This window comes from Mixophyes fleayi, chromosome 7 (genome assembly GCF_038048845.1).
Source record: "Mixophyes fleayi isolate aMixFle1 chromosome 7, aMixFle1.hap1, whole genome shotgun sequence".
NCBI lineage: Eukaryota > Metazoa > Chordata > Amphibia > Anura > Limnodynastidae > Mixophyes > Mixophyes fleayi.
This window is the reverse complement of record NC_134408.1, coordinates 131,888,269-131,896,514: the sequence shown is the minus strand read 5'-3', so window position 1 is coordinate 131,896,514 and position 8,246 is coordinate 131,888,269. Positions and strand designations below refer to the sequence as shown.

Genomic DNA, 8,246 nt, shown 5'->3' with positions numbered 1-8,246 from the left:
ATTTGTGCTCTATAATTACGGTACATTCAATTTGTAGTGGATTTAATTCTCAATATTAATTGTTATTCCTGAGTCCTATATGTACGCTATGGTGGGTGCAGCATGTTTTGCCAAGAGAGAGAGTGCACGGTGTATGCTTCTCTCCCTACTTCTGTTTTTTTCCCTAATCGGGACATTGTGCAAGTGCATGAGAAGGGGGCATAGTCATGCTACACTGGGGCATGGCCACTTCCCATCAGGGCATCTTACATTGCCTAAGGGCATGTCCAGCGCTTACAAAGCAAGCTGTGCTGTTCTTACCCCTCCAATGTGGCACGCAAATGCAGCTGGTACATGCAACATTGAAAGGTGGCACATATCTCCCAACTGTCCTGTAATCGAGCTAAAGTCATGATCCGCAGGATGGCTGGACAATAATCTCAAATCAGGACAGTTGTGAGGTATGGTCTACCTGTAAATGATTTCATATTATTGGGATCTATGTATTACCATAAACCACAATTTATTAAATAGAGCAACAAACATTACATAGCACTTTACACCTAATAAAATACATGGAAGATGTTATAAATCTAGGAGCAAAACAGACAAATTTGGGGTCCTATGGATGTGGTGTATTTAGTTCTTCTATCTGGCGGAAGAATACATCAGGGGATAAATGTATCAAGCTGCGAGTTTCCGGCAGGTTTGAAAAAGTGGAGCTTTTGTCTATAGCAACCAATCAGATTCTACTTATCATTTATTTAGTATAACCTACAAAACGATAGCTAGAATCTGATTGGTTGCTATAGACAACATCTCCACTTTTAAAACCTGACGGAAACTCACTGCTTGATACATTTACCCCCAGATCTCATTTTGTGTTCTTTATATTGGTGTATGAATCTATCACCCTGTGTAGTATTATATGAGAAGTAAAACAGTAAAAATAAAGCATCCTATAAACCTGGGTCATCATCTATAAAAAAAAAATATTCATATAACTAAAAAAGCCTCAGGGTTAACATTGGAATACATCAAAGGTTTTATAGAGGTATGCAATAAACAGTATTTAAAAGATTTACATACTTACTGAACTGACACCGTTTCCGGTCTTTCCTACTTATTTTCCAAATGCAATACCCTGTACTAAAGTACTACATTGATGTTAAAAAGCCTTTGAGTCCAGCTGATTCATTCAGCAAAAGTAAACACATGTTGGTTACCCAGTAGGAATAATAAGTATGCTCACACTGAAGGTTTTTCTATACTGAAATGCATTGTACATTCATAGTAAACGTACCGGTCATTTTAGATTTCTAATAAAAGTATATAGCTAATAAAGAATGCCATGTGCACAAGAACAGGTAAAGCTTATAATATGGCGACCACTGTACGCAGAATCATCGTGCATAACGAAAAAAAAGCTCAGCAAAAATGGCTCTTGTAATGCAGACAGGGAGTTTTGCACTTATTCGCTCTATTGTTGTGACGTCACTACGTACGATGAAGCGTAGGAACTACACACGTCTCCCCATTGGCTGGCTGAAGCGGAATTGATGTGACGTAACGTTGTACCCGGAAGTGCTTTCTGTGCATCGTTTTGAATGAAATCCGGCTGATTCACGGTGGTTGCCAGAAAGGGAGACTCTACGGAAATCACTGCGCTTCATCCGGGAACCGTACTTAAAGGTAACCGCTCACTGGAATACATAACACGCAGACGCTTTCTAGTCATAGCATGGCTGTACGGTGTAGGAGATGCCGACCAGTGACTAGGCCGCTAGCTCATCCCCGGACTCCCGTAGTTACTCACGCCGAATGTTCTGCGCATTAGCTGTGGCCGCTGTAGTCAGTTGCTTATCGTTATCTGAGAGGTCTCGTATGGATCAGGTTTGCTCTCGGAATCGCGATGCTGCGGGCTGGTGGTGTCAGTTTATGTTACCACCGAGAAATGCCGATTCATCCCCCACTAACATGTCTGCTCATTAGCAGAACCCCAGCCAGACACCCCCAGTACATCACTAACACCAAGCTCCCAGTACCAGGGTAGACCACCAAATACATATCTTATTGTAATATTACGAGTTAATTACCATGTGTGTCCATGCCCTATGTACAACACTGCATCCCTGACAACTGTGGAGGCAGCCCACCCAATACTCTCCCAGATGCTGTGGAGACTAATCACCCCCTTTTCCCATATACTCCTGGCTGCTGTGGAGACTGTATCCCCCACACACAAGCTCCTTGGCTGCTGTGGCAATCACATCCCCCTCTCCCAATACACTCTTGGCTGCTGTGTCTACCCCCTTTGGAGCTGCTGTGGAACCATCATCATCATCACCAACATTTATTTATATAGCACCACTGATTCCACAGCGCTGTACATAGAACTCACTCATATCAGTCCCTGCCCCATTGAAGCTTACAGTCTAAATTCCCTAACATACACAGACACAGAGAGGGGCATATTCAATTAGCTTTCCGGTTCGCGGCAACGCGCGTTACCGCAAAACCTGTGCAGTATTGCCGGTAATACGGTACCGCAATAACGCAGATTTTTGTACGCAACCCTATGGGCTGCGAACGAAAATCCACGTTATTGCGGTACCGAGGATTGACTTCGCGGCCCGTTCCGGCGCGATCCCGCGAACCGGAAAGCTAATTGAATATGCCCCAGAGAGTGAGAAAGAGAGACTAGGGTCAATTTTAATAGCAGCCAATTAACCTACTAGTATGTTTTTGTACCAAACCTCCCCCATAGATTGTAAGCTTGCGAGCAGGGCCTTCTCACCTCTTTGTCTGTTTTACCCAGTTGGTTTATTAGTTTATTATGTTTGTCCCCAATTGTAAAGCGCTACGGAATATGTTGGCGCTATATAAATAAATGATGATGATGATGATGAATACACCCCGTCTGCTGGGAAGAATGCTCTCCCTGTAGAATACATCCCTGACTGCTGTGTGCGACCAATAAGCTCTTAGTTGCTAGACAATTGTACACTTGAAAAACTAATAACCTTTTAACTGCAAAATAAACAATTTGATCGTTTTTGTTTTGATTTTTTAATTTAATATCTCAAAAGGAAGGAAAATATTAATCAAAGGTTGGTAAAAAAAAAAGCAAACAAAAAACCTGTTATTACAAGAGTTTTTTTTACCTAAATGATTAATTTTTTTGCTGCCTCTTAATGTATTTTGCCGTTGTAAAGTTTGTGTGTTTTCACCACATCACACTATGTGAACTATCACATGGATATCATGAACTCATGAGCTTCAAAATCTAAATCTCACTTTCCTTACCAGTTTGGAGTGGGTCCATCCCATGTGATCTCCTCTGGTAAATTTGAGCCTCCACAAATGATAACCAGATTTTCAGAACAGTGTAGTGTAATTTCAGGCCCAAAATCTGTCTCAATGCCACCCAGCACCGACTGGGTGGCATTGAGATGCAGTCAGGTGGGGGCAGAAAAATGTTGGAGGGTATTACCCACACCTGCCAGGACTAGTGGTCTAACATACACTGCTGGCTGGAGTGCTCATATAGTGCCTATTATAATAGGAGAAACATTGGGTTATCTTATTATGATAGGATTCTGTTGAACTCCCAAGAGCCGGGTGGCAAATAAAAACAGCCCGGTGGAGCACCCGAGAAATAGGTGCTTGGGAGAACACTGTCCCATATTGGTGATTTGCAAATTTATTAACTTTTCTGTTGCTTCCTTATTGGAAAATTAGCATGTTGTCCTGGAGGATGCAACTCGCATGCCAATTCAGTTTTAAAAAATATTACTTGGTGAGTTCACATCCCCTCCATTTTATATTCACTACAACAGAACTTGTCAGGCAGCCAGAAAGGATTGGTGATACTTTTTACATTGCTGCAACAATGTTGCAGTACTCTGCAAAATAGTTAACCCTAAAGATAGGTACACACTACAGAAAATTTCTCCCATTGCAATATCTTTAAGGACTTTACCAATGACTGAAAGTCCCAATCAGCATGTAGATTCATGCGTACACACTTATACGATTTTGCATGCTTTGCCTTCAGATCTGTGCTCTGCATCTTTGATAACCATCTGCTGAAAAGATAGCCTACACTGTTGGTTGTGAGTGTGTACACACTTCAGAATTTGCCCTACATCGTTTCATCATCCCATATGAATTTTTAGTCTGGTTATAAAATCAAATGAAAAGATAAGATGAAGTTTGGTACGATAAAACATGATCGCGGGAGCGTACACACTAATGGGATATTGGACCTAACAGTCGTTTATCCCACACTTTCTAAGATGTATTTTCACAAATTTCAATGCCTCTCACATTCAGATGCATCTGAAAGAACTAGTTTATGTAGATGCTAATTAAGTGTGTGTGTGTGTGTGTATATATATATATATATATATATATATATATATATATATATATATATATATAATAATTACACACACACAAAACTGGGGAAGATATAAAAATGCCCAGATGGATATATATATATATCATATCTTATGCTAAATTTGTTGGTTTGTTTACTTACACAGGATTTGTGCCTTTATCCATGTTAGCTGCAATCAGTGCCCTTGATACATGATTCAGTTGTGTTTAGGTGATAGGTACACTGGCTCTGTAAGTACTGTAAGGGAATTTTGCATAATATTTAATGCATCGCAGGCCAAAAAAAATTGTATTTTGTATCTAAATATGTTGCAACAATGACACATTCTGCAAGTTATAGAAGGGACTGAAACCTCATAATCAGGTGTTTTTAGTGTGCTTGTTATACCTTCTGGAATGCATGGTCACAGACAGTCTAAAGCTACATACACACTACAGGTTTTTCACCCAATTATTGTGCCATTCACACGATAAACGATTACCAATTCCGATCTCACATTAGTGTGTACGTTCCCACAATTATGTTTTATCGTACCAAAGCTCACGGTATTGTTTGATTTTATAAACTGACTAAAAATCTCTGTGAATGATGGGATGTTGTCGTGCAAATTTTGAAGTGCGTGTGCACATACAACCGTCAGTCAGTGTAGTTAGATCTGTATAGAGTTTACAGTCTCAATCTTTTCAGCCGATGATTATGACAGATGAAGAGCACAGACCTGAAGGTAAAACGTGTATAGTGTGTACACAGAAATCCGCATGCTGTTCTGGACTCCTAGTCGTTGATAAAATCGTTAGACATCGCATCAGTAGAAATTAGCTGTAATGTCTACCCACCTTTTATTCCAATGAAGGAATAAAATCCTTTTGACAAATAAATGTTCCACACCTTGTAATGGGATCACGACCTTTTCCCAAAGTGTTGTTTGTTTTCCACTTCCATAACCTAAGAGGGCAGCTTTCAAAATAATGATTGCTATAGGATGAGCTACATTTTCATTGCAGTTGGCTAGCATTCTTTATGTTCTTGATATCACAAGAGAATGCTTGTTTTTTCTAATTACAAAGAAACTGAACAGAAATTGTTTGCATTAATAGAGAAGTAACGCGCTACAACAGCATATTACCAAAGGACCCTGTCTTCATATATGATTGCCCTGCTGGTGTTATTATTTAATTTGTTTTTTTTTGTTAGGGATAATCAGAAACCCCAGAACATTTTAGTAAGCTTTGTATCTTTAATTTTTGACCACAAAATGCTATAACTAATAATGTAAGAATTTAAAAAAGCAAAAATTAACAAAAATCCTTTACATGACTGAATCTATGGGCCAAAACTTCAAGCCACGCCCATCGGGAGCAATCAGATTTTGACTTGGTGTGTCTAAAATATAATTTTTCGATGATCGAAATTGTTGAGTGTGCAATCATTGGCTGATTGGCAGCTTAAAGGAAATGTTAAATGCTAAAACGTTAACTATAAACTGGTTTTGCCGTTCCCTTTAATGTTGGGGCAATTGAAAGGACAGCTGCTGCAAGTGTCTTTCTAACTAGTTGTGGTAAGAGAAAGTAATCCTCAGGCATCTCTACTATGGCCGTCTCAAGTGGTAGGTGATCTTGTCAGTGGATTCCTGCTTTTGTGCAAATTTGTGGATATGTTGTGTTTAGTAATAGGAAACATCACTTTAAAAATCAAAGCAAAAAACAAAATTAGAAGCTGGTAATATGTCTTACAGACGCAGTAACCTAAAAATGACTTTTAACAGTTTTAATATATTGTACTTGCAGACTTCACTTTCCAATATATAATATATGAATAAGCTTTCAGAAATCACTATTGGGATGCCCCAAATAGAGCTTCAGGACTTTATTTAAATAATGCATTTGTTTATGTCCTTATAGCTTAATAATTAACCTATTACATTATAGGACTATGTAACCGTTATGCTGCTTACAGATTAAATGGATATAAATAGGGAAATAAGTGATTTCTTGAGTGAAATTTGATGCAAATAGGGAGATGTGAGACAATGGGATAGAGATGAGGAAATTGCTTGTTGACTGTATGCTAAGTAGTGGCGCTCGGAGCCAGGGCTGATAATGTCTTTCCATCTGCTAAGCAATCTTCCACCCAGAACACTCCTCTGTTCTTAGTGTGTCATTGCCGATCAAACCCAACACAGTTTAGTGCATGGGGTTGGTACAACCTATTTAATTCCACAAAAGTGGCAGCGACCCCATGGGCATTCTAAACTGGCTTCTTTATTAAACAGATTGCTTTTAAGAAACAAATCAGTTTATTCCACTAGAAAAAAACTTCACAGACTGTTTCTGTAGTTTCAGTTGACAGTTCTGTAATTATATTGTAGTTTTAAGGCTCATTCACACCCACCCTCTCTGATGTTAATCCACTTTTCAGCAGCAAACTAACACCTGAAAACTGCAGTGAAAATGATGTAAATGATTCCGTGTTCCCACCATAGTGTTCTAAAAGTTTATTGCAGCTTAAAATGTTAGTAGCCGGTTAAATCCTTGGCGATGTGCCGCAGGAGTGGTCGCAGGGGCACTCTGCAGCGTTGTAACAACACAGATTTTGCCCCGCAGCCCTATAGAGGTGTATAGGAAAATCTGCAATGTTGGGTACTGTAGTACGCGGAAATTGGTGCAGTGATCAGCCGGACATCCCTGACCATTGAATTGGCCCCTTACAATGTCCAACAATTTGTTTTTCTTATGTGTTGGCGCCTGCTGTCAGTACGATAGGTTTATAGTAATACATCAAAAGCCCAAAAACCGCACTAAAATGACACGACTTAAACACATCTAAAGCAACTGCTGTTTTACATGCCTTCTACTCATTTGCACAGCGCATATGTATGAATGAGCCCTTAATGTAAGAAATATGCATAGACATTTTTTTTTCTACAGGTGTGGGATTTAATTATCCAACTTCATTCTGTGCAATAACTGGGAAGAAAATAAGTAAAATATCCTTCCTCATCATTTGATCATTGTGACATAAAGCAGAATCTGATAGTAACACTGTGTGCTGTCACTCGTCCCTGAATGTCAGTCTATACTTCATTCCTCCAGTGTAGTGGTAGACGTAGATGTTGGATGACTTCCATGCACAATACAAGGTGGTTGGATTTTTTTTCCCCCTATCGGGAGCATATGCGTTCTTCAAAAATAAGCAGAATCACAAAACATGTATTTGTTGCCACAGTCACATCCCAGAGATTTGTTTTCTCTGTCATCGTAAATCAAGCTATTTTCTCTAATTTATCTGAAAGTAAAACAGCTGTGTTATTGTTGTTTTACTGCAAGGCTGAATATATTTGTACAGAATTGCCTTAGTACTACTCAATTAATAGCTACAAATCATTATAAAACAGGTATATATGTTTCATTGAACATTATTGCAAATGTTACATATAACAAAACATCAAATGCATAGTTAAAAGAAATAAAATAAAAAAAATTACTCTGACTTGGTACACAATTATACACATACTACAGCGCACAAGTTAGACACTCGCATGATGTCATTAATTTTACAGGACAGGCCAGTGTACGTGGGCTTTTTTCCACAGTTGTGCATTCTTTTTTTTTTTTTTTTCTTTTTTTTTTAGGTTTTTATTAAATGTTTCTGTCTTTTTGTCCAGTTTTAAAAATCCAATTTCCTGCACTTGTTCTAAACATTTTGTGGGACAGATCTAAAGACACATAACATGCATTAGCAATTCATTTTAACGTATGGTTAACATGCAAACAATACATGAAACACAAGATAAAATGCGTTAAATGAATCGGGCTTTAAATGAATGCTATACAGCGCAGTATGTATAAAACCTTTAATAAAACAT

General features: G+C 38.7%; 1 protein-coding gene across 1 annotated transcript in view; it reads left to right on the top strand.

Annotated features, from left to right (window-relative positions):
- Nucleotides 1-1,555: 1,555 nt before the first annotated feature.
- PSMD14 (proteasome 26S subunit, non-ATPase 14) overlaps nt 1,556-8,246 on the top strand; it is a 51,199-nt gene continuing 44,508 nt past the window's right edge. Inside the window, exon 1 of the mRNA XM_075180765.1 lies at nt 1,556-1,671. The gene's annotated coding sequence lies outside the window, so the exon portion shown is untranslated. The remainder of the gene's footprint in view (nt 1,672-8,246) is intronic.